The sequence below is a fragment of the Felis catus genome, chromosome C1 (genome assembly GCF_018350175.1).
Source record: "Felis catus isolate Fca126 chromosome C1, F.catus_Fca126_mat1.0, whole genome shotgun sequence".
In the NCBI taxonomy this organism is placed as follows: domain Eukaryota; kingdom Metazoa; phylum Chordata; class Mammalia; order Carnivora; family Felidae; genus Felis; species Felis catus.
The window spans coordinates 116,738,402-116,765,438 of NC_058375.1; the positions used below are offsets into that span (position 1 = coordinate 116,738,402).

General features: G+C 40.5%; 1 protein-coding gene across 32 annotated transcripts in view; it reads left to right on the top strand.

Moving 5' to 3' along the window:
• Window positions 1-1,249: 1,249 nt before the first annotated feature.
• Window positions 1,250-27,037, top strand: part of CLASP1 (cytoplasmic linker associated protein 1) — a 272,813-nt gene continuing 247,025 nt past the window's right edge. For all 32 annotated transcript variants that reach the window (XM_019837951.3, XM_019837954.3, XM_019837945.3 and 29 more), the window contains exon 1: window positions 1,250-1,394. The gene's annotated coding sequence lies outside the window, so the exon portion shown is untranslated. The remainder of the gene's footprint in view (window positions 1,395-27,037) is intronic.

Sequence of the window (27,037 nt, forward strand, 5' to 3'; positions counted from 1 at the left end):
GCTCCAAGGAGTTTCCTCTCCGGAATGCTTTCATCAGCACCCATCCATTTGGGTGGTGCTTTCGCCCCCAAAGATGCTAGTTCTTCTAGATGCAACCACGAGTCACATCCTCCAGGTATCCTTACTTACACCTTCAGACCACGGTCCTTCTTCTTTCCCACACTGCACACAGGAGCGAACACGTGCCTTTGTTTCCGCTTAGTCTCGCCGACCCTTCACATTTAAGCCCTGAGCATCAGGGGCGTTACCTCACCGTTCTCCCGCACCCGTCTTCTAACACAGAACACTCCACCACCGCGGAGCTCGGCATTCAAGAGCTCCCGGTGAAAACTCAACGCACTGGACATCGAGAGGGGAGGGAAGTCAACTCCCGCTCCCACGGGGTGATCTCGTTGAGGCAGTGTGTTAATTTCACACACAAGCTCTCTGTCAAATTACCTGCGAACACAGGGGTTCGACGCCGCAAAACTGGGTCCTGCAGGATCCTTAATGGCAGCCCTATCATTTGCACAGCTTTGTACCCTCCGAAACACTTTCTCACGTGTCAGCCGAAAGTCACGCGAGAGGGAGGTCAGAGGCAGCGTTATTTGTTCAGGCGCTCACGTAAAAAGGGGGTTGTGGCTGGCCGTCTCGAGTCTCCGAGGCCTCAACCGGGCCGATTTCGCTTCAAGAACGCCAGAGAACCGTTAAAAAGTTGTGCTTCCGGCTCAAGTGTCCGCGCCCAGTCGAAAAGGGAAGGGGGAACCAACGCAAGCCCGGGTACGGAAAGTCACAGGGCACAATTTCCTTCATCTGAGTCGCCCGACGGTCGGGCGGGACGCGCGTAACCCAGAAGTGAAAGCTCGTTTCCTTCAGGTATTAGACCCCGACGGCAGGAAGTCCCGGCCAGATGACTTTTATCCAGGCTTTCGCGACTCCCCCCTCAGCTCTATTCACTACACTCCCTGCTTTGTGGTGCCCTGTCGCCGTGGCCACTGCATCCGACCCTCCTGGCCTAGCCTGAGTTTCGCCGCAATTTCGCAGCACCTTCGCCGTCCTTCCCTTAAAGAACCTTTATTCTACGGGTCCCTATCGGGGTCAACTGACGTTCTCGGAGGAGGCAAAAGCTCTGGGGACTTGCAGCTCCAGAAGCCCAGTACAGGCCGGCTGGCGCCTGCGCGGGGCGTTACCATAGAGAGCAGCCGCCTCTCTGGTCTCGGTTTACATTCTCTATGGTCCAGCCGGGTCGGTGGCGGTAAAAGGGAGACTGCACTGCGCAGGCGCTCTCGGCTTCTATTTTTTTTTTTTTTTTTTTTTTTTTTTAATCCCCGCACCAAGCGCTTAACCTCATTGGGGTGGAGGAGAAGGCGGCGGCTGTCTGGTCCGCAGCGGCAACAGTAGCGAATAATACGGCTGTAAGTACCCGGTTGGGGAGAGGAGATTTAGATCCAGCCCTCCGAGGCCCTTGCCCCTTCGCCTTGCGGTAGCAGACGCCGGGTCCGGGTGAGGGCGATGTCCAGCGCTGTCATCGGCTCTTGGGTGCACTTTGGGGGGAGGGGGCGGCCCTTAGGTGGGAGCCGGGCGGGGAGCGGGATGGGAGGGTGGGTTGTTTATGCCACCGGTAGGTCGCTGATCCCAGGCTGCTTTGCAGAGGGAGGAGGGGGCGACCGTGGGGTCAGCCCGGCTTTGTGTGCCCCTCTCTCTTTTCCTCTCCCAGACCCCACCCCGGGCCCCCTTCCTGACCCGAGTCTTACCGGCCCGGTGGGAGAAGCCAGCGAACAGCCAGTCGCGTTTGAAAAGAGCCCGGGATTGCGAGGGGAGGGGGCGAGGGAGAGAAACACATAACAACTAGTCATCGGCGAGTGATGGGTGTGGAGAAAGATCCAGAGGGAAGGGGTGCCGGGGAGGCGGGCGGCCGGGGCTCCCAGCCGGGCTAGACAAAAGCTGAGCGAGCGGCGCCGAGCCGAGCCGGGGACCGGGCGGGATGCAGAGGGTCCCTTGGTCCCTGAGGCCCGCAGAGAGCTTCTTTCCGAAGCTGGGAAAGCGGACAAGTGCTGAGTTAAGCCTTGTGCAGCCTCCTCAACTTGCCTTTGTTGTTCTTTGGTATTGGCAGAGCCGCTCTGACGAAGAGGAGTGCACGTTAGCCTGGTTGGGTACAATGGAGCTAATCGAATTTTGCTTTCCATTTTTCGAGCCGCTCAGATGAATATGGGGGTTTCCAGGGTCTAACTTATTACATAATGTTATTAAAATAGTTGTGTTTATTTCTAAGATAAAAAAAAAAAAAACTAGGTAGATCCTTGAAGCATGTTTTGTTGCATCTGGATGAATTTCTCTGTTGCGGGGTTCGATGATTAAATAGTGACCGTTCGTAGAACCTGCGAGCTCTTTAATCGTGATACTTTAATTTGTAGATGTGGCAGTGAGAGATTCGGATTCTCTATTCCTTTGGGAGGCAGTGATGCAGAAGAGTCAGAAGGGAGAAATAGTTGCAGGCTGCCATGTGCCTTGTCCCCTATTCTGATGCCACACTCCGGTATAAATTCTCGCTTTAGAGATTGTTGCTTTTATTTCTATTACTATTTGTGACATTTACTGAACTCTTGGTAAGAGGGATCCTGGACAGTGGGCTCCTTTTACTCAAAGGGAGTTGGGAGAATAGTAACATTGATGCAGAGACCTTATAGATAAAAACAAAACCACAATGTCCCAGAGTTACTGAATATTGTGTATCTTCTCCATTTGCTAAGAAAGATTTAAATTTTTGTGAGCCGCTGACTTACTCATTTTTGTAAAATCGTGCAATTGCACCTTTTTTAAAAATCTGTTTCTGTAATTTATAGTTTATCAGCTAACGTGCAGCACTATTTTTGAATTTTAAGTTTTAATTTTTACCGAAGAGCTTTCAACCCTAGCTTTATATCTTCTCGACTAAAGTAACCAAAGTCAGAAATCCTTTGAAGTGGCAGTTGGTGGTGGAGGTGTCAAATATTGTATCTCCATGTTACAATCTAAGTGGTAAATAGAGAAAAGGCCTTTGCTAACCTTACACCTTAAATTAGTGTTGGAACTGAAAACCTGGATCTCCCTGTAAGTCAGGATTTTGGCCACAGACTCAACCTTATGTAAAAGAGGCAAGCATTTTTTGTGCTAATGGGAAGCAAAAATCTGAAGCTTGGTGTTTATGCTTCAGTAACCACTGTGATAGAATCTCTTAAGTGTAGTTCGGATGATGGGAACTTACTTTTTATAGAGCAAGATTTCAGATCCTTAAAATAGTTTGACAGGGATGTTGAGAAATGATTGGCCAGAAGAACGTTAGGTTTATTGTTCATATGTGTTAGGTTTCGTTCATTGGTTTGGATTTAGATTTTTTTGCTTCAGGAGTCTGTTAACTCTATTTTCTTGAGTGGCTCAGTCTCACAATTTATAAGTTGAGTGAGAGATAGTTTCTTGGATCTGAGACTTAAATTTATCTTTGAGACTCCGTTTCTTCTTAACAATCCTCTATTCATAAAATCATAGTTCTTAGAGTATACTTTTAATTTAGTACTATTAGCAAATATTATGACCATTTAAGGGATTGTAAATATTAGAGCTGAGTTATTAAAACTGGCAGTTTTAACAACTGCAAGAAAAACAGAATCATCTAAAAGATTTCCTAAAAAATAAGAGAAGGATCTGTTAGTCTTAAAAAAAAACAAAAAACCCAACACAAAACTAAGCAAAGAACAAGTCATTGATGATAGAGTTTTTGGTTTGTAAAATGTAATAGAAGAAAGTAAATGAACCTTTTTTTTTTTTTTTAATGTTTATTTATTACTTTTGAGAGGCAAAGTGAGACAGAGCATGAGCAGGGAAGGGGCAGAGAGAGAGAGAGAGAGACAAAGAATCCAAAGCAGGCTTCAGGCTGTGGGCTGTCAGCACAGAGCCCGATGTGGGGCTGGATCCCACAAGCTGTGAGATCATGACCTGAGTAGAAGTCGGATGCTCAACCAACTGAGCCACCCAGGCACTCTGTATATGAATTTTTCTTAACCCAGTGCGATCAGGGCAACATCCATAAAATGTGTGTGTGTTTGACTAAATGACCTCTAAAGGCCTTTTCTGTTTAAGCTCCGGAGTTTACTATTTCTGGTAGGTCTTCATTGCCCCAGGGCTTTCCTGCCGACTCTGTGCTCAGACCATTACTGCCACACTGAATGCTTTTCTTCCCCAGATTGTTGTGGCAGCCCCAATCCACCTCCCCCCATGGGTCCCTAAAGTTGTGGCTCAGATGAGGCCTTTCTTTCATAATGCCTGTGTTGACTTCCCTCTTGTTTCCTGCCTGGAAATCTCCTCACTCCTTGCTGATTCCTGTTTTATCCACTACCTTCCTCTTTGCAAGATTCACGCCTCTGCTTTTTAGTCTCCTCTAGATCCTTGAGGGCCCTGGGAGTTTGTAGAACACTGTGGTATCCTCTGTACTTAACTACCAGGACTTGTGTAACTAGGGACTTGTGTAGCTAGTCATGGTTAATGTATGAAATATGAAAGATAACTTAGAATAGTAGAATTTGAGTTTGGGCAGAGTTCTTAGAGGCTCCATTGACCATTCTCCTACCTTTTGTCTACTGTATTCTGGTCCTCAGTTTTACACTGCAAATCTGCTGTTCTGTTCCTGGACAGGTCTTGGTTGCTAGAAAGCTAGTTGAGACCGCTCCAGAATCTGCCCCTTCCCTGTTGCCTGTTTTTCTTGGGCATAACCCTGAAGCAACATGTATTAAGTCTGTTTCTTCTCCATGTAATACACGTAATAGCTTTTCATTTCCTAGGACAGTCATCAAGCCTTCTCTAGATTTATTGATGAATTAATTTATTAAACCCTTTCTTTAGCTCGGTACCACGGGGTACAGTTGAAAAGACTGCGTGGTCCCCACATTTCAAACGCTCACAGTCTAATAAGGGAGACAGACAAAATGTTACACGTTGATGCCGCTTAGGCTGTAAGTAAGTAAATAAATAACCCTGCCCTAGATCCTTTGTCCCCTCCTGTGTTGTTTTTATTTTTTTTTTTCTTTCAAGGTTTTATTTTTTTAAAGTATCTCTACACCCAGTATGGGTCTGGAACTCACAACCCCTAGATCAAGAGTCTCATGCTCTACAGACTGAGCCAGCCAGGTGCCCCGTCCCTTCATGGTTTAATCAGATTTCCCCATCTTTCTTTAGGCAATTCTGTTTTGTTAGTGTTCTTTCTTTCTTTCTTTCTTTCTTTCTTTCTTTCTTTCTTTCTTTCTTTCTTTCTTTCTTTCTAAAGTTTATTTATTATTTTGAGACAGAGTGTGAGTGTGAGAAGTGACCGGGGAGGGACAAGACAGAGGAGAGAGAAAGAGAGAGAATCCCAAGCATTTCTGCCCTGTCAGCGCAGAGCCCAAGGCGGGGTTCCATCTCACAAACCTCCAGATCATGACCTGAGCTGAAATCAAGAGTCCATCGGCTAACCGACTGAGCCACCCGGGCACCCCCATTAGTGTCCTTTAAATGCAGTGTCTGAAATGAAACAACTTGCTGTGACCTGACCAGAGCATACAGCTTTTGTCTTAGGTTAGGAACTGTATCAAGGGTTCAGACTTTGTTGTACATTCTGACTAGGCCACTTGCTAGCCCTATGACTTTGGGCCGTGGGCCCGTTAAGTCATCTCTTCATGTTTTAATGAATTCACCTATAAAACAAATGTGAAGGGAAGGGAAGGCAGTGTTAAAAGTAATATCTACTTACAGGGTTGTAAGGATTAAATGAGATATGTCAAGTGCTGAGAATAGTGATTGGCATATAGTAAGTGGCTATATACATGATATTCCCACTATGTATTTGTGGTAGGAGTTGATAATATTAATGACAAGGTAGCATACATAGCAATAATCAAGTCACCAGAGTCATTTGAGGAGCTTGTTAAAATACAGATGGGTCTGACCTTATTTATTCCCCATCTACCCAGAGATTTTTGGTCAGTTAAGCCTACGAGGCCTGGGTAGACACAGTTCTAACAGTCCCCTGGTGAGTCTTTAAAACAAAACCCTAATGAAAACCTTGCGCTTTATGTTAATTTTGTCAGTGATTGCGTTCGCTCTTACAAATTAAAAAAATCCCCCAAGTAATAGATGAGTAGATGCTCTTGACAGATACAAACAATGCAGATAAGGGAAAGTCTTGGCCCCAGACCTCAGGCCCCCTAGGAGGTGTATCCACTTATCAGTGTGAAATGTATCCTTCTAAACAGTGTTGCCCGTTTTGGTAGCTACGTGTATGTGAGTGTCTTCATAATAATAAATAATAGCCAGATTTAAGGGAAAAACCCCTCGATTTTTAAATCACTTTTGCATTCATAATCTTCTTTGCTCCCTTCAGAATCCTGTTAGGTAGACGGGGAAGATAATGTTGCTGTCCTCTCAATTTACAAATGAGAAACTAAGACCTGCAGGTTAAATCCCAGTCCGAGATAGAGCTGGGATGAGAGCAGGACCTTCTGTTTCCAAACTTAAGTGTTCTTTTCTTGTCAGCTGCCTCTTAGCTACATAATTTTGTTGACTTACTGAAGTTATGGTTCATGAAATCCTCTGATCTCTTTGCCATGTCAGTAAGCTGCCAAACCAGGTTTCCTCCTGTGTTTTAGTGTGTTTATACTTGCTTTAAAAAAAAATGTAAATTCAAGGTTTAATAGTTAACATGTATCTGGGAAGATTGATTGTTTTGTGAAAAACATCCAGAACTGGCCTTGTAGCTGTCTTTTACTCTGGCACATTTGGGTGAGTTTATGTTTCTTCAGGATAGCCGAATCCACTTTGCACCTGTCTCTGTAAGTGTTACCCTATTAACTTTCCAAGCGGAATCAGTTAAATTTATTTATAGTCTTATTATAATAATATAGCGATAGCACAGAAACTTGAGGGACCAGAGGGGAAAAGCCACATCAAACCATCCTAACACAAGGTATCATTTCTTAATGTATCACCCTGTCTGTATGTTTGTACTTTTCAGTAAGTAATGTTAGGTTTTGCATGTTTTGTGAATACTTTCTGTGTAATGACATATTATGCATCATTTAAATTTTTAATAGCTTTGTCATATTTGAGTTGACATGGCGGATTTTGGTAAACTGGGATCCTTGACAAGTAGGTGTATGTGTGTGTGTATATATATACATATATATAAATATGTATACGTATATATACATATATATATAAAATATATATATACATATATATATTTTAAAGTTTATTTATTTATTTGAGTGATCTTTACACCCAGCTTGGGGCTTGAACTCATGGCCCTGAGATCAAGAGTTGCGTGCTCTTCTAACTGAGCCAGCCAGGCTCACCCCCTTTCTTTAAATTACATATACTGTAATAATGACTGTCTTTTTGCACAGTTTGCTTCTTTGGTGTTGTTTCCTTAGGATAAATTCAAAGAAGTGAGATTATTGGGTGACTTTTGATACATACTGCCTGATTGCTGACCACAAAGTTGTACCAGTTAATAATTTTCCCAGCACCCTAAGAATGTATCACTTTCACAGAAATTTTACCAACTTCTGGCAATATATTTTAAATGTTTTTTGTTGTTGTTGTTACAGTGAGAGACGTGGAATCGTACATTATTTTTATTTTTCATTTATTTTAAAAAAGAGCAAGGAATAATGATGGGCTTTTATATGAACCAACTGTATGCAATTTGTATTGGACATTACGTGCAGGTGCTCTGTCTTACTTGCCTGGTTTTCACTCCTGTCCTGTGTGGCTAAAGCTATTGCATTTCCAGATCGATGTGGAGGAAAATGCAGCCTTTGCTTTGTGGGACAGAATAGCCTATTTGTCGACATCAGAATGTAATCTTATTACATTTTTGTGGCCTACCTTTGAGCATTGTGTGTGTGTGTGTGTGTGTGTGTGTGTGTGCGTGTGCGCGCATGCACGCGTGTCCGCGCACGCGCTCAAGGGCCCTGCCTGAAATATTTAGTAATCAGAATGTCTGGTGGTGGGGGCGAGTTAGCTGCTTTTTAAACAGATTTCCCAAGTGATTCTCAAGCCACCAGAGTTTGAGAGCTGCCTCGGGACTACCTTCCAGCTAATTTTTTGCTCGGTTTCTCCACAGAGTGTCTTTCCTGTGGGTAGAGGCAGACTCTGTTATGAAGGGTTGCTCAGACATGTTAACAGAGGCCTGCTGTAGAGAGAGAATGAATTGTGTAGCAGTGTCCTTCCTAACGTAGAGTAGCTGGGTTCATTCTAGGAACAATAAGCCAGTCTTTCGAAGAGCAGTTGAACTGCATAAAAACAGCTCCTTCTCTGAAGCCTCCTTGTGGTGCTGGTGGCTGTGTTTTGTTTCAGTTCTGGTAAGTCCTAGAGCTTTCCAGACCCAAGCCATGAGGACATGGCTTTGGTTGGCTCGAGGATGGTAGGTAGACCTAGCATCCCAATGGCAATGGCCACCATGGGTTGAACACCCAACTTCTTGTAGGTATGGTTTGGCCATTTTTTAAAGCAGCATTTATTAAAAAAAATATTTTTTATGTTTATTTATTTGTTTTGAGAGAGAGAGAGAGAATAGGTGGGGGGGGGGTGGTGGTGGTGGTGTGTGGACAGAGGATCTGAAGCAGGCTCTGCACTGACAGTGGAGAGCCTGATGAGGTGCTCAGACTCACAAACCGTGAGATTCCGACCTAAGCTGGAGTCAGATACTTAACCAACTGAGCCGCCCAGGCACCGTTTCTTACAGCAGTATTTAAAGACACATGCTGTCTTCATTTTATAATGAGAGTAAGCTGGGGAACTTACTCGAAAAGTTGAATAATTTGTCCACAGTCATGCAGCTGGAAAGTGGTAGAGTCGGTTCTTGGATTCTTCAGCTTCCTTTCCATTTATTTCTGTTTTTTGCACATAGGCTATTCCTCATTCATGAAAGGTCAGTGGGGATGTCTTGGGAGAAAGTCTGCTCCCGGCGTCTGGTGGCATCTGGAGTTGCCTCCTCACTGGTCAGGAAGGACATAGAGATGCAGGTTGGCACTGGCATTTCCATGAGGGTTAGATCAGGTGATATACAGTCTCTTTTAGATTTGATTCCCCGATTTGAAATCTACCCTTGGACAATCCAGGTCACTAAAGACATGATATAAACCTTTTTAATTTATTTTTTATTGTGGTTAAAATATATATAGCATAAAATATGCCATTTTAACCATTTTTAAGATTATAATTCAGTGGCATTAGTTACATTCACACTATTGTACAACCATCATCAGAGTCAGCTTCCAAATCTTTTCCATCACCCCAAACAGAAACCCTATAACCATTGAGCCATAAATCCCTGTTCCTCCCTCTTCCTCAGTCTCTGATAATTTAGAATCTCCTTTCAGTCTAAGTAGACTAGGCAGGTCTAGATAATTCTAGATAACTCTAGGCATGCCTAGTCTAGATAATTCATGTAAGTGGAATCATAATATCTGTCCTATGACTTATTCACTTAGCATAATGTTTCCAAGGTTCATTCATGTTATTCCTTTCTAATTGGTGAATAATATTCCATTGTATGTGTATAGTAACATTTGTTTATCCACTCGTCTGTTGATAGAACTTGAGTTGTTTCTACTTTTTGACTGTTGTCAATAATGCTGCAGTGTCTTACAAATTTCTGTTTGAGTTTCTGTTCTCAGTTCTTTTGGGGATATACCTAGGTCTAGAATACTAGGTTGTGTGGCAATTCTACGTTTAGCTTTTTGAGGAATTGTTGAACTCTCCCACAGTGGCTGTATATTTATATCCCTAAGGGCAATGTACAAGGATTCCAGTTTCTCCATTTTTTTTTTTTTTTTCGTTTATTGATTTGAGAGCGTGGAAGAGAGAGAATCCCAAGCAGGCTCCACATTGTCAGCACAGAGCCCGATGCGGGGCTCAAAACCATGAACCATGAAGTCATGACCTGAGCTGAAGTTGGATGCTTAACTGAATGAGCCACCCAGGTGCCCCTACGTTTCTTGATAATGTTCTTTGATGCACAAAAGTTTTAAATTTTGATGGAACCCAACTAATCTGTTTCTTTTGCTGCTTATGCTTTTGGTGTTATAGCTAAGAATCCATTATCATCTGAGGTCGTGAAGATTTACTCCTGTGTTTTTACAATTTTATAGTTTTAGCTCTTACATTCAGGCTGTTAATACATTTAAAGTTATTATTATTTTTTTTATATGGTGTGAGGTAGGGATCCAACTTCATTGTTTTGCATGTGGATATCCGGTTGTCCGAGTAACATTTGTTGAAGACTGATGTAAATGTTTTAATTACTTATTTTCTGTGTCATTCACTGGCATTTATATTTTGCTTTAGGTATTTGATTTCACTGCCTACCCTCCTTCATTCTTACTCCATACCCCTACCCTGTTTTCTTCCTTTGAAATAGGATGCATGTATATTTTGTGTGAGTTACAGCTTTGCTGTTGAACATGTGAGAGACACTTAATAAATGTGAGTTCCCTTTCTTCCTTTTAATTTTGTATAGTTACTTCAAAAAATTTTTTTAATGTTTATTTATTTTTGAGAGAGACACAGTGTGAGGGGGGAAGGGCAGGGAGAGAGGGAGACACAGAACAGGGTCTGGCCTCTGACCTGTCAGCACAGATCCCAACATAGGGCTCGAATTCATGAACCCTGAGATCATGACCTGAGCCAAAGTTGGACACTTAAACTGACTAGGCCACCCAGGCGCCCCTAATTTTGTGTAGTTACTTTCTTTTTTCAAAGTTTATTTTTTTATTTTGAGATAGAGACAGCACAAGTTGGGGAGGGACAGAGAAAGGGGGGGGGGGGAGAGAGAGAGAGAGAGAGAGAGAGAGAGAGAGAATCCCAAGCAGGTTTTGTGCTTCCAGCGCAGAGCCTGATGTGGGGCTTGAACTCATGAAAGTGTGGGGTCATGACCTGAGCTGAAATCAAGAGCTGGGACACTTAACCAACTGAGTCACCCAGATGCCCTTGTATAGTTGCTTGTGGTCTGTGTTTCAAAATAGATTGTGAGGACCTTCAGGGTAGGGTGTATACTATATATTTTTTTGTTTCCCCATGTCCGCCTCTCTCTTGTCCCCCCTGCCCCCATTACTCTAGTGTCCAGTTTTGGGCAAATGATGCAAGTGATGTCCTTACCTTTTATTGGCTGAATTGTGAAGCTGAATATAGATCTTTGTGGGTACAGTTAGGTAATTGTGGAAAATTCTTTTTTTTTTTTTTTAATTTTAAAGTTTATTTATTTTGAGAGACAACGAGACCCCCAATTGTGGATAATTGTTGAAAGATCAATAATCAGTATATTATAAGGTTCTTCAAGGTTTTTAATTCAGGTCCTTTTAAGCAATTTTTTTCACATGTGAGGATTGATATAGCATCTAAGCCTTGAAACTTCCTTGGGAGTTTTTTTGTATGTGACATAAGATATTTTGATAAACCTCAGTTAGGTTGCATAATACAGCGTTCATTTCATGGATGACTGGAAAAATTTTAACTTTTATTTAAGATTATGGTAAGTTTTGTATTGGGAATTTTACTCCTTTTAGGGGTGATTTTTATATATCTAGTTTTATAGGGTTAGCTGATTTATTTAGATTGAGCCATTTTGATTTACAGTTTTTAAAAAATGTGTATTCGTCTTTGAGAGAGAGAGAGAGCACGAGTCGGGAGTGTCAGAGAGAGGGGGACAGAGGATCTGAAGCAGGCTCTGAGCTGACAGCAGTGAGCCTGGTGTGGGACTTGAAGTCACGAACCATGAGGTGATCACCTGAGCCAGAGTCAGACACTCAACCAATTGAGCCAAAGCCGAGTGCCTTTCGATTTGCATTTTTGACAAATGTTTAATTTAAAAAATTAAAAAAAAATTATTTGGAGTTTGTGCAATAGCGAGTATTATTTTTCTAAAAAAAATATTAAATCTCATTAAAAAGCTCTTTTGCCTAGAAATCCCCAAAATTAACTAGTGCAGAATTATCTGATCTTTCTGGGTTTGTATCATCAGATTTCCTTCCATCACACTCTTTAGTGTTCCTTAGGGTCTAATATTACTTGTGCTAAGTGATCAGACCTCCTGTAAGAGTCCATTTTGTAACCTACCATCCAGATGTCAGCGAAGGGAAGGTTCAGTTTGAAGGCTGGCCTTCGGTGTTTTGTTTTCTACTAGGTTTTGACTCTTAGTATCTTGTTATATAAACACTTTCATCGTATGAGATACTGGCTTCCACTGTTTATTTTATCAGTTCCTTATTATTTAATAGTGAAAACAGAAAAGGAATTATTTTGTTCTTTTATTTTCTATTTCAAGCAACATAACAACATGAGAGGTCAGAGCAAATCCAGTATTTGACTTGCTTTCAGGTAATTGTCAACCAGTGAAATGATTCACAAAGGGCTTGAACTCCCTTAGTTGGAATAACGGTTTATTGCAGGCAGAGTAGGAAGAAGATAATGCAGACTGTTTTCCTTAACTGCCCCTGGCAAAGTTGGCCTGGTAAGAATCTGAATCTGTAGCCATGCATCTGTGTGCACAAAGATGGACCCAACTTCTTCGTAAATAAGGCCAGAGGTAGTATATAGCTGTATCTTTATACACAAAATTTGATTCAAGAAGTGTTTTTGTTATTTAATAGATCACCCTTCAGACTTGGGATCCCATGCTGAGAGGGGTGGCTCTTTAAAAACAAATGTTCTCAGTGCCCGGGTGCCCTCTGTGCACTGATTTGGGCTAATGGGTGTGGTATTTTAGCCAGATGCCGGTTGTGTTTACCTGTTGGCATGCCAAGTAGATTTCCTATGGCCTGTGACTGGGGTTTTATTTTTTTATTATTTAAAAAAATATTTCTGTCTATTTGTTTATTTTGAGAGAGAGAGAGAGTGCAAGCAGGGGAAGGGCAGAGAGAGGGAGAAAGAATCCTAAGCAGGCTCTGCATTGACAGCATAGAGCCCGACCTGGGGCTCGAACCCACGAACCGCGAGATCATGACCTGAGCCAAAACCAAGAAGTCGGTCACTCAACTGACTGAGACCCCCCAGCACCACTGTGACTGCGTTCTTAAAAGTGAACATGGTGGGAAAAACTTTCCATTCTCTCATGGTTTTTAGAACTTGGAGGAAGTTTCTGAAATTGCCGAAGGAACATTTGTTTGGACAAAGTAACGGTATTTAGCCTAATTATGTAGTAATGATTTTACAGAATCACAAAAGGATGACAGCTGGGGAAGATAAAGAACATCTTACAATCACTTGATTGGTAGACCTCTTTTGGGGTGGGGTAAGGTGAATGGAGGGGATCCAGAAAGGGTATATAAATAGATGTTCATGAGAAATGGACCTGAAAGCACAGAGCCTTCATGAGAACTGCTCCCATTTAATTAAGAGAGTTATTCTAGGGTGTATCCTGGGTAATTAGTAAAGAATGCACAAACTACGTGCTTTGATCAGAATTTTTGCTCAACACACGTTAACTGTCGTGCCACAGGACTGAGAGAGAGGCTCTTTTTAAAATAATTTTTTTAATGTTTAATTTTGAAAAAGAGAGAGCGTGTGAACGCAGGTGTATAAAAGGGGGAGGGGCAGAGAGAGAGAGAGAGAGAGAGAGAGAGAGAGAGAGAGAGACAGAATCTGAAGCAGGCTCCAGGCTCTGAGCTGTCAGCAAAGAGCCTGACGCGGCGCTTGAACCCACAAATCGTGAGATCATGACCTGAACCGAAATTTGTCACTTAACTGACTGAGCCACCTAGACGCTCCTGAAAGAAAGGCTCTTAGCCCTGTTCCCAAAGAGCTCCACCCCTAAGAGGGAAGTCAGACAAGTAAGGAGACAGGATTCCTGAGTTAAGTGCACTACTGTGGGAGGACTGAAGAGGGAAGGGCTCTTAATCTGGGGGTAGGAGAAGAGGTGTGTGCTTACCCTGTTTTAACCCAAAGTTATGTAAGGCCCTGAACCAGGTCCGCATGCCTGGTTGGGTACTCTGGGGCCTGCTTGTTGCCTTCCATTTATGAGAGCTCTGTTGGCTGGGGACCTAGCTGGTGACCATGGGGCGAAGACCCGGACTCTTGGCCATGTTAATGCCATGGTCTAACTTTGTGAAGTGGCCACAGACAATGGCCAAGAAAGCACCCTTGCTGAGAGAGGACTGTTTAAAACTAGCATCTTTCGAGAGCCCTAAATTTCCATAAAATCAGGATTATTTTCAGATCTTTACTTGAATCATCAACAGATCAGCGATACAATTTTGGAATTTTGGGGGGCGGGGGTTAGACATTGTGTTTTGGGGAAATTGGTTGCTATTGAGATTGCTTCTGGAGAGTGATGGCATTATTAAAAATATGTTATTTTTATTGTAGTCACAAGCTTATTGCATGCATTATTGGCTGTAAAATTTTTTTTAAAGATGCCTAGGGGATAGTCTGTGCCCCTCTTTTACTCGTAAAGATTTTATTTTTAAGTAATCTCTACACCCAACGTGGGGCCCAAACTTACAACCCTGAGATCAGAAGTTGCACATTCTAGTGACTGAACCAGCCAGGCGCCCCAGTGTCCCTTTTTATTATGAGCGAGTTTAAATCTGTTGTGGCTTTGTATGAAGGTCCTTTTCATCTTGTTTAAATTCCCTAGAAAGGAGAAATAGAACTGCTAGTTAAATGCATTAGTTTTTTTAAATTATAAAGTATTTATTTTTTGAGCAGGTACTACATACACATGGTTTAAAAATTAAGTTTTCCTCTTCTCTTGTTTGCCACCCACCCAGACCCCTTCCCTGGAAGCAACAGTGGTACTAAATATATATGTGAAAAAAAATGCATATGTATAGGCACACCTTCCCCTCCTCCTATTTTGTACAGATGGTATCCTGCTACAGACCACCGTGTGTTTTGCCTTTTTTTTTTTTTTAACTTTATGTATCTTGGAAATCATTCTGTGTGAGTACATGTAAAGTGTTCCCCATTTTTTTAAAATGAAGAGTATGGCTGAATAGGATGCCATAATTTATTTAGCCATCTATTGAGGAACATTTAATTTTTTCTAGTCTTTTGCTTTTATAAATAATGCTAGAAAGATTAATCCTGTAATTTATTTTGCACTTGTATGACTAAATTCCCGTACGTTGAGATTTGGGGTTGAAAGTTATGTACCTTTAAAATTTTGAGAGATATTGCTAAATTATCCGTCTTAGAGGTTTAAAAAAAACCTAGCCTGCAGTATGAGAGTTCCTGTAGTTAAAACACTTAAAAATATAATTTTATAAAAGCATATGACCCTGTTTTGTCATATGCATTGTTCAGTTAAAACGTGGCTATAGTTCAGTGATAAAAAAGCAATCCAGCACTAATTCTCATCGTCTGTTTTTCTGTTTTTGACTTTGCATGTATTACATGGCTGGATGAGGTTCAGAAATTAGCTTTGTTTCCTTATACACGTTACCAAGGCTCCTTCTAGAGAGGAGTGCCAGAAATGGGTGGGCAATTTGCTGAGTAACTGCCTCTTTTTATAGTTTTCAATTTTTTTTTTTTTTAAGCGAGAGGGAAAGTGGGGGAGAGAGAATCCCAAGCAGGCTCCCCGCTGTCAGCACAAGGCTCAATCCCATGAACCGAACCGTGAGATCATGACCTGAGCTGAAATGAGTCAGATGCTCAACCAGCTGAGCTGAGCCATCCCAGGCACCCCTCTGGTTTTTTTTTTTTTTTTTTTTTAAAGTAAGGTCTATGTAGGGATTGAACTCCTGACCTTGAGATCAAGAGTTGCATGCTCTCCCAACTAAGCCAGCCAGGAGTCCCTGTAGTTCTCAGTTCTTGTAATAACTGGTGATGCCTGTGGTTTCATGATGGTAATTAAGTTTGACTTTATAAACAGCTTTTTGGTATTTATTGTATAAACTGTGGTTCAACTAGAAAGAATATTGTCATTCTTTTTAATATTTTTAAAATTTATATTTCCTTTGACTAGATAATATGTACATGGTCAAAAAGTTCAAAATGTGTGCACAGCTAGAGGTGAAATGTAAGTCTTCCTCCACCTTTTCTCCACATTCTTCCACAACCTATTCCCAGAGGCAACCACTGTTTCTGGTTTCTTAGATGGTCTTCTATATATTCTGTGCATATATAAGCCTTTATATGTATGAATGGGTTACAGCATTGTTCTGCAACTAATACCACTATTATTATTATTATATTATTATTATTTAGTTCCACTCTTAGTTTTAACATGTACTTTTTAAATTATGTAAATAGTATATTTTAATTTTAGAAAAGAGTGTTAACATCTTGGTATGCTGTTTCCCTGCATACTTTCTCTGTGCATGCAGAATGTGACTATTTTGTATTTTGTAAACAAACATGATGTCATAAGCATGCTATTTTCTAGCTTGCTTGAAAAAAATTTTTTGGGGGGCATCTGGGTGACTCAGTCAGTTAAACATCCGACTTTGGCACAGGTCAGCATCTCACAGTTCCTGGGATCGAGCTCCACATCGGGCTCTATGCTGACAGTGCAGAGCCTGTTGGGGATTTTCTCTCTTTGCTGCTCTCTGCCTCTCTGCCACTTGTGCTCTCTTTTTTCTCTCAAAATAAATAAATAAGCTTAAAAAAAATTTTTTTTAAAGTAATTTCCACACCCAACATGGGGCTTAAACTCATGACCCCGAGATCAAGGGTCATGTGCTCTACTCACTACGCCAGCTAGGTGCCCCTCTAGCTTGCTTTTTTCACTAAATTGACCATAGATATTTTCCTAGGCCACGAAGAACATATTTTTACTATAGAGTGACTGTATGGTATGCTATTGTTTGGATATATGGTAATTTCTTTCCTAATTCCTGTTCTTGTACATTTAAGGTTATTTTCATTTAAAAAGATTTTCTTGGGGGTTCCTGGCTGGCTCAGTTGGTGGAGCATGTGACTCTTGATCCTGAGGTTGTGAGTTTGGCCCCATGTTGGCTACAGAGATTACTTAAAAATAAAATCTTAAAAAATAAACATAAGTTTTGCATGAACAGTCACAAGGAACAACTTTGTGTGCACATTTCAGTGGACTTGACAAATTATTTCCTTATGTGAATTCTTGGATTTGTACTTGTGGGATCAAAACATTTATTTGGATAGATAACCTTTCCAAATTGTCCTGGATAGTTAGGGATTTCATTCTTATCAGCGTATTAAAGTGTGTGTGTGTGTGATTATATACAGTTACATTCTCAAGTGATCTTTTTGTTTAAATGGAAGATTACATCTTCTGATATTTTAGAGAAAACCAAGTTAGTGATGGGTAGGAATAAGTCACGTTGGAAAAATACAGAGGCAGTAACAACTCAGATTGGAAACTGTAGGTATGATTCAGTATATACTAACATGGTTAATGCACAGATCTCTTTTTATGTTTTTCTTGTGGATTTTTTCCCTGAATCAGTAAAATATGAATGTAAAAATACCATTTTAGTAATAGCAGTGTTCTAATTGACCTGAGAAATACGGAGAATTTTCCCTAGTTTTATGTGTAAGCTTTGTGGAAAGTACAGATTTAAAAGTCTGTATGCTTGAACTGTGGTTTCAGTGGGGTGGGTAGGAAGCTGTATATGAGACTTTGCAGTAGTCTTTGTCATTGCTTGATTGATGTTCCACATTATCTTTCTTTGCCACTTCACTTTACTGCATTGAAAAGATGTGAAGTTAAACCTAATACCATCTGATTTGTCAATGAATAAATGAATCTCTAAAGCCTTCCGTTCAGTTCTCTATCTTCAGCAAGCACAAGACTCCTTATCATTGAAGGCTCTGTGACTATGTGAGATTTCCTAGTCCATCAGATTCTGTGTCTTCAGTATGAATCTTGCTGGAGCCAGGAATGGAAGCAAGGGAAATGATTTGGAGGGTGAGAGTAATGAGCAAAGCATGTGTTTTCATGCCAGCCCTAAAGACAGAGGTTTGCCTTTACATTTGTTTCATTGTTGCAGTCTTTCTTTTTTCCTCTGTTTACTAGGGAGTCATCAGAAAAGTAGATAGTCTTCCAGGAAAGCACCTTGATATACTGTGTTAGAATAGAGTGCTCACTTTTATTTCTTTCCCTGGTGAACCTGTAACTTGTTGAAGGCAGAGCCTGGCAGATTGGCTGACACAATATGTATTTAGTGAATTTAGGAACTGAGCACCACGAGCCTGTCCACATTGTGTGTAGCTTTTCACTTGTTTCTTCTTTACATTTTCAAATACTTACAGATACACAAGAAGTTGAAAGAATAGTACAGAGTTTCTGTTTATCCTTTACCTAGTTTCCCCCTGGTTATGCACTACCCTTTTTTTCTCTCTTTTTCCTTTTTTGATCATGCCTTTGGCTTGCCATCAGCATCTGTGGGAAATACTAAACCCTCTGAACTAAAGATTGCTGATTACTCTCCTAGGGTTACTTGTGGGAATGCATATGGTTCTTCCTCTTTATTTGTTCTTGATGGAGCACTTGCTTAGTGCGTGGTGCTGTGCCAGTTTCTAGTTGCTTCTCTTGATTTAGGCTCTTGTGCTCTTAGTTTGGTAACAATAAGCATGGTGGATATATCCTTCCTTTGTGGATCTTCTTCCTAAATTGTATATATACGTACATGTCTAAAGCACCCAGCGACCTGTGGGTGTTACAATGAGAAGCAGGAGCTGTGACTTGGTGGAAATAGCCCTGGATTTGGAGTTAGAAGCCAAGGTTCGAATCCTGATTCTGTTTCATACTTGCTGGGTGACCCTGGGAGTTACTTTGCTTCTGAATCTGATTCCTCTTCTGTAAAATAGTGTGAGAGTAACAGTTACGTACAGAGGTTTTGTGGGTGGATAAAGAAAGTAGCATTTGTACAATCACTTGGAAAGTGCGGTTTCAAATGTGAAGTGGCCTTGCTTTTTCTAAATTGCTGAAATGAAAGCCAAATTTTAAACTACTGCTGTGTTACTTCTTTAGAGCTTGACTTTATGCAGTAACAGGAAAAACTCTCCCTGCTTCTGTATCCCAAACCTTCTTAACACCCTGAATACCCAGTACTTCTGTCTTCACACTGAATACCCAGTACTTAATAGGGTTTTCTTTTTTCAACTGGGTGTAACCCAGCTCCCTTGAGAAATTTGGGATGGCCCTGTCAGCTGTCATGCTATCAAATGACATATCGAATGCTTGCCCCTCTTCTTATTCACCTAAGTCTGGGGATTTCATGTTAAGAAACCTCTTTAAAAAATCTCTCATGCAAATATCTTTTTGGCTTACCATTTTCATAGGTTTTGCTCTTAGAAACTAACTCTTAATATGGTTCTAGAGCTGAGATTTTTATTTTTAAAGGGAGACCTGATGTTTTTAAATATGTAAATACAGGATATGTAGCCAGAATAAAAAGTAGGGGATACCATGAAAAATCTAAGATTTAGATAATGGAGAATTTTTTTCTTAAACCTGGTTGGTCTAGGTGCAGACAGACTCTTAAATCATTAAGGCACAGACATATACATAATACTGTACCTAATAGTAACACTGTTCTCAAGTGCATGTGGAGCATTCTCTAGGATAGATCGTATATTATGCTATAAAACAAGACTCAAATTTAAAAGGATGAAATCACACAAAGTGTGTTCTCTCTCTGACCACAATAGAATGAAGTTAGAGATCAATAATAGAGAGAGAAACTGGCAAATTCACAAATTTGTTGAAATTAACACCCTCCTAAGTCATCAGTAAGTGAAAGAGGAAATTACAAAGAAAATTAGAAAATATCCTGAGATGATTGAAAACAAAAACACACCATACCGTGGTGGCCGTGGTTGCACAACAGTGTGAATGCACTTAATACCTCTGTACTCTACACTTAAAAGCAGTAAAAATACTAAATCTTATGTATGTCTTACCACAAATTAAAAAAAAAAAGACTGTCACTCATTCATTGTTTCACAATAATACTGAGCACCTACTATCCATACTCCATGCCAAAAATAGAACAATGTACCATAACCTAGGGAATGCAGTGAAAGCAATGCTCAGAGGGAAATTTATAGCTTTAAATGCTTTTATTAACAAAGAAGGATCTTTAATCAGTAACCAAAACTTCCATCTTAAGAGACTAGTGAGAGAACATACTTAACCAGAAGTAAGCAGAAGAAAAAAAAGAAAAGACTAGATTAGTCTTTGGATTTTGGCTCAGGTCATGATCTCACTGTTTGTGGGTTGGAGCTCTGCATTGGGCTCCATGCTCACAGTGTGGAGCCTGCTTGGGATTCTTTCTTTCTCTCCCTCTCTCTGCCCCTCCTCTGCTCGAGTTCTCTCTCTCTCTTTCTCTCTCTCAAAATAAATAAATTAATGTAGATGGAATTATGCATTCCTGAAAACACTCTACTGTGATTGGCTGAAGAAAAAACAGACAATATGGATAAACCAATAGAAAGTAACAGGTTAACAGTCAAAAAACATCCCACAAAAAAGAGCCCGGCTCAGATGACTTCACATTCGTTGATTCTACCATAGCTACCAAATACAAATTCTTCACAGACTTTTTCAGAATAAAGAGGACGATGAAATGTTTTGAGCATGTTATTACTCTGTTAACCAAAGCCATACAAAGACATCACAAGAAAATTACAGACCAGTCTCTTTTACGAATATAGATGTCGGAAATCAATAAAATACTAGCAAACTGAATCCAGCACCGTATCAGAAGGATTATATACTATGACTGAGTAGGATTTATATCAGAAATACAAGGTTGGTCTAATATCTGAAAATGAATATAATACTCCATATTAATAGAATAAAGGATAAAAACCACATCATCGTCTCAATAGCTGAAGGAAAAGCATTTGACAAAATCCAGCACCTTTTTGTGATTAAAAACCCTCAACAAACTAGGAATAGAAGAGAACTTCCTTAATGTGATAAAGGCCATATACCCATAGCTAATGTCATAGTACTAAAAGATTGAGTGTGTTCTCAAGATCAGGAACAAGAAAAGGATGTCCTTTTATGCCCCTTCTAGTCAACATTGTACTGGAGGTTCTAACCAGGGCAGTTAGGCAAGAAAAAGAAATAAAATGCATCCGATTGGAAAAAGAAGTAAAACTATATTTGCAGATGACATGATCTTGTGTGTATAACATCCTAAGGATTCTGCTATAGAACTATTAGAACTAATAAGGGAGTTCAGCAAGGTTGCAGGATATAAGATCAATAAACAACAATCAGTTGTATTCCTGTATACTTGCAATGAAGAGTCCAAAAACGAAACCAGAAACAATCCCATTCACAATAGCTACAAAAAGAATAAAAAAAAACTCAGAATAAAGTTAACAAAAAGTGTAAAACTTATACTCTGAAAACTATAAAACACCATTGAAAGAAATTAAAGATCTAAATAAATGGAAAGAAAATAAAGATCTATATAAATGGAAAGGGGTGCTTGGGTGGCTCAGTCCGTTAAGAGTCCGACTCTTGGTTTCGGCTCAGGTCATGATCTCACGGTTTGTGAGTTTGAGCCCCGCGTTGGGCTCTGCACTGGCAGTGCAGAGCCTGCTTGGGATTCTCTTTCTCCCTCTCTGCTCCTCCCTTGCTAGTGTATGTGCACATGTTCTGTCTCTCTCTCTCTCTCTCTCTCTCTCTCTCTGTCAAAATAAACATACATTAAAAAATGAAATAAATGGAAAGATATTTTATGTTCATGGATCAGATTACCTAATAATGTTAAAGATGGCAACATTCCCCAAATTTTCTACAGATTTGGTACCCTCACTTAAAATCCTAGCTGCCTGTTCTGTAGCAATTGACAGGCTGATGTTAAAACTCATACGGAAGTACCAGGGACCCAGAATAGCCAAAATAATCTTGAAAAAGAACAAAGTTGGAAGACTTTCATAACTTACTACAAAGCTATAGTAATCACAACAGCTTGGTACTGATAATAAGAATAAACATATACATCAGTGGAATAGAATGTAAGTCCAGAAATAAAACCTTACATTTATAGTCAGTTGATTTTCAATGAAGGTGTTAAGACAATTCAGTGGGGGAAAGAATGATCTTTTCAACAATTGGTGCTTGGACAAGTGGATATCCACATGCAAAAGAATGAATTTGGACCCTTTCCTCACTTGTATGTATAAATGAATTCATAATTATTCCTAGACCTAAATGTAAGCTCTGAAATGTAGATGTAAATCTTTATGACCTTGCATTAGGCAGTAGGTTTTTTTCTCTTTTTTTATTGTGGTAAAATAGACAATGATTTCTTCGGTATGATATAAGCCACAAAAGACAAAAACAAAGTGGACTTCATCGAAATTGAGATCTTTGTTTCAAATGACACCCATCAAGAAAATGAAAACACACTCCACAGAATGAGAGAAAATACTCAGAAATCATATACATGATAAAAGACCTTTATCCGCAACATATAAAAACTCTTAAGAGTCAGCAGTAAAAAGACAAATAACCCAATTAAGAGATAAACAAAAGATTTGATTAAACATTTCTCCAAAGAAGATGTCCAAGTGGCCACTCCCATGAACAGAAGCTCAGTACCCTTAGTCTTCAGGGAAATGCAAGTCCAAACCACAGTGGAATGCCATTCCACACCCCCTAGGATGGCTGAAATAGACCATAAGTGTTGCTGAAGATGTAGGGAGATTGGAACCCTCATATACTGCTTGTGGTGGGGCACCTGGGGGCGTCAGTTGGTTAAGCATCCAAGTCCTGATTTTGGATCCGGTCATGATCTCATGGTTTGTGAGTTTGAGCCCTGCAGTGGGGCTCTGCACTGACAGCAAGGAGCCTGCTTGGGATTTTCTCTCCCTCTGTCTCAGCCCCTCCCCAACTCGTGCTGTCTCTCAAAATAAATATGTTGCTTGTGGGAATGTAAAATGGTGTATTTTGGAAAATAGTTTGACGGTTCTTCAAAGAGTTAAAACAGTACCATATCCTATATTCTAGTAAATTAAAATCATATCTGAACAAAACTTGTTCAGAAATGTTCATAGAAGCAGATTTATAATAGCCAAAAAGTAGAAATGATCCAAATGTCGATCAACAGGTGAGCTTATAAACAAAATGTGATATATCTGTACAATGGAATATTATTCAGCTATAAAAAGGAGTGTTATACATGGTACAACATGGATAAGCCTTGAAAATAGTATGTTGAGTGAAAGCCAGACAAAAAGGCACGTATTTTATGACTCTACTTACGTGAAATGTCCAGCATAGGCAAATCCATTCAGTCAGAAAGTAGATTATTGGTTTTCATGGGTTTAGGGAAAGGGGTTTGGGGAGGGACTGCTAAAGGACATAAGGTCTTATTTTGAGATAATAAAAACGTTCTTGACTTAAATAGTGGTGATGGTTGCACAGCCTTGTGAATATAATAAAAACTGCTGAGTTACACCCAGTATAAAAGGGTGAACTTAATGGTAAGTGAATTAGATCTCAGGAAAGCGGTTACTAAAAAGTCATGTAAGCAGCTTAGCTTCAGTTATCTATTTTGTGTTGGCGTAGTAAACACATGAGAAAAGAAATACTATTTGACCAGGACTGTGAGTGAAACTATAAATGAAACTCTGAAAAATACTATAGAAGTCAAGTGTTGCTAGGTTGAGTGGAAATTTAGATCCCCTCTTTCTAGATGAGCCAACGGTATCAGTCACACTCTGTCTCTCATAAGGCTCCTCACCCCAATAAGCTGGTCCTTTACTCGGGTGTCTTGTCTTCATGTAAGATCCTTCTGTGGAAAGCTGTGATCTGTATTATTATCCTCTCCTATCTGGGGTCACTGCCTTGGTAAGGTAACAGTGTGGTATGCTAATGCTGAGAGCCAGTCTTGTGTATACATTAAGTAATTTGCGTTGAGAGGAAAAAAGTCAGCAGTGAATAAAGAGTGAGAGATTAGTTTTAATCTTATAGTTCTTGAATGAATAAAATTGGGTGCTGTTCTGTTTTTCTCTTCAGAGACTTTTAAAATCTTTATCTCTTCTTTTTCTTTTTTCTTTCATGTTTTTATTTTAGCAGGAGAGAGAGAGTGTGAAAGGGTAGAGGGGCAGAGGGAGAAAGAGAGAATCTTAAGCAGGCTTCATGCCCAGCTCAGAGCTTGACGCGGGGCTCCCTCCCACGACCACGGGGTCGTGACCTGAGCTGAAATCAAGAGATATTCAAGCAACCGAGCCACCCAACCACCCCAATCTTTTCTGTTTCACAAATACAAAAAGTAGAATTAAAAAAAAATGTTTATTTTTGAGACAGAGAGAGACAGAGCAGGAGCTGGGGAGGGGCAGAGAGAGAGGGAGACACAGAATCCGAAGCCAGGCTCCGGGCTCTGGGCTGTCAGAACAGAGTCCGAGGTGGGAGTCCAACCCATGAGCTGTGAGATCATGACCTGAGCCAGAGTTGGACTCCCAACCAAGTGGGCCACCCAGGTGCCCCAAAAAGAAATTTTTAAGAAGTAGGACAGAAGCTCTCATAAGCCTATTACTCAGAGGTCACACATTAATATTTTATATACTCTGTTTTTTTCTGTAATTTTCCCCACATTTAGGCTATACTGTACTATATATGTGTGTACTTTAATACAGTTTCACATTCTAATTTGTTTAGTTAATGGACAGTTTTATTACAGGTAATTCATAGTTTTTTCCACCAAGTGGACTGAAGCTTTATAGTACCTTAAAAAAATGATGTACAGGGGCGCCTGGGTGGCGCAGTCGGTTAAGCATCCGACTTCAGCCAGGTCACGATCTCGCGGTCCGGGAGTTCGAGCCCCGCGTCGGGCTCTGGGCTGATGGCTCAGAGCCTGGAGCCTGTTTCCGTTTCTGTGTCTCCCTCTCTCTCTGCCCCTCCCCCGTTCATGCTCTGTCTCTCTCTGTCCCAAAAATAAATAAACGTTGAAAAAAAAAATTAAAAAAAAAATGATGTACAATTTTCAACACCTACAAAAGTAAAGAGAATATTATAACAACCCTCATGTGATAATCACTGAATTTCAGCGGTTCTCAGTGCTTATCTGTCTTGTTTCATTTTTGAAGAAGTTTGAGGAGCAGAATAAAAATAGGAGCCATTCCTCCTATTTTAAACCTGCTGCAGGAGAAGCAGAAACAGAGCTGTCTCCTATTTTTACAGTTCACAGTTAGAGAAAACAGAGAGAAAACATTAAAATGCTAGTGAAGGCAGGTATTGACTGCTATGAATCACTTATTCGGTGCTGGTGCAGTACATTCTGTCCTTTTCTCACAGTCTGCGCACAGTAATGTGGCGGTGCTGGGTTTGTGTGTGTGTGTTTTTCTTTTCTTTGCACTTATTTTTCTTCACCAGCGTGTGGTTTTTCGCCACGTGTTTTGTGGAAGTAATTGGTGCATACTTCCATCTTCTTATCAATTTGAGACTTTGTTGTTCTACGCTTCACTGACAGTTACACATTATATCGCATGATACCGGAAGGGAGATTTTCCTCCATTATGAAATGGTAGTGCCTGATTTTTGAATAGTACTTACCTGTTTGTAATTACGAAAGTAGCGTATATTCATTACAGAAAATACTTCGAGGGGCGCCTGGTTGGCTCAGTCTGTTAAGCATCCAGCTTCAGCTCAGGTCATGATCTCGCGGTTCAGAAGTTCAAGCCATGCCTCAGGCTCACGGCTGTCAGTGCAGAGCCCGCTTTGGATCCTCTGTCTCTCTCTGTCTCTCTCTGTCTTTCCCCTGCTTGCACTCTCTCTGTTAAAAATAAACACTAAGAAAAAAATATTTCTGGAATACAGAAAATTGCAACGAAAAATCTATAATTTGATCACCAGAAATTAACCAATGTTAATGATTTTTTTCCCCTCTGTTCATATGGTCTGGCCTTTTCATATAATATGGTGAACCTCCTTTTATTCATTTTTGGGGATTTGCATTATATAACTGTTTTTTTCTTGACTTCACTGTATTTAATTATTGTTCATCTCTATATATGTATAGACTGTATATATATATGTATATGTATAGACTATATATAGAGAGACAGTATATATATATAGGCTATATATATATATATATATATATATATATATTTGTATATATATACACTCTCTCTCTGAGAGAGAGAGATTGATTAACTCTGATTTTTTTCCTCCTTACCACAGAATCTTACGGTCTTGTGATCACTTGTATAATTCCAGATTTTAATGATCTTTTCAAGGTAAATTATATGCCCACCCTAAGTCTGATTCTGCTGTTCATAGATAACTTGTAAAGAGCTCCCTGAAGGCCTGTTGACTTTTAGGGCTGGAAATAGACTCTTGGGCACTGTGTCTAGTTTTCCTGCTCTATGCCTAACTGATTGTTTCCAGAGTTTTTGGGGCTAGTGTCCAAATCACAGAGCTCTACAGAAGTGGAATTTCTAGTGTCTGCTAATTGAGAAAAATTATCAAACTAAAAGAATTTAGAATTGCTTTTTACATTACCATCACATTGAACAATTCAGTGTGTATGTGAGTTTGAAAAATGTGGACATGAGGACATCTGGACAGTGTTTGGTGTGTGTATGGAAGAATTCTCCGACATTCTTGTAATAACCGTACGCTCTCATCTCGGGGGTGGGGTCAGTGTTTACCGGCTGGGAGCCAGTGCCCTGGCCTTTCCAAATCGCTGCCTTTCCTCTGGTGAGCCAGTCTCTCGTGTTTGTGCTTTGTTCATACGTATTCGCACAATCCTTTCACCTGGAATGTTTTTCACATTCTTCTTACCCACCCCGTTCCTCCCACTCCTCAAGAAGATAATGAACTCAGTTAATGATCGCCAGTGACTTTTGATTTTCAGCTCAAACTTGAATCATTCAGCAGACACTTCTCAAGTGCCTTGTGTGTGACATGGTTACAGGCTTCGGGTGAACACAACAAACGAGATCCTCTCCTGTGCCAGACTGACAGTCCTGGGGAAAACGGCCAGCAAATAGTGAAACATGCAGTAGAATTATGACTTGTCACAAGTGATTTGAAGGAAGGGAATGGGATGCCGTGACGAGGGGCTTCCTGTGAGTGGTCTTTGAAGGACTTGTTGAGGAGGTG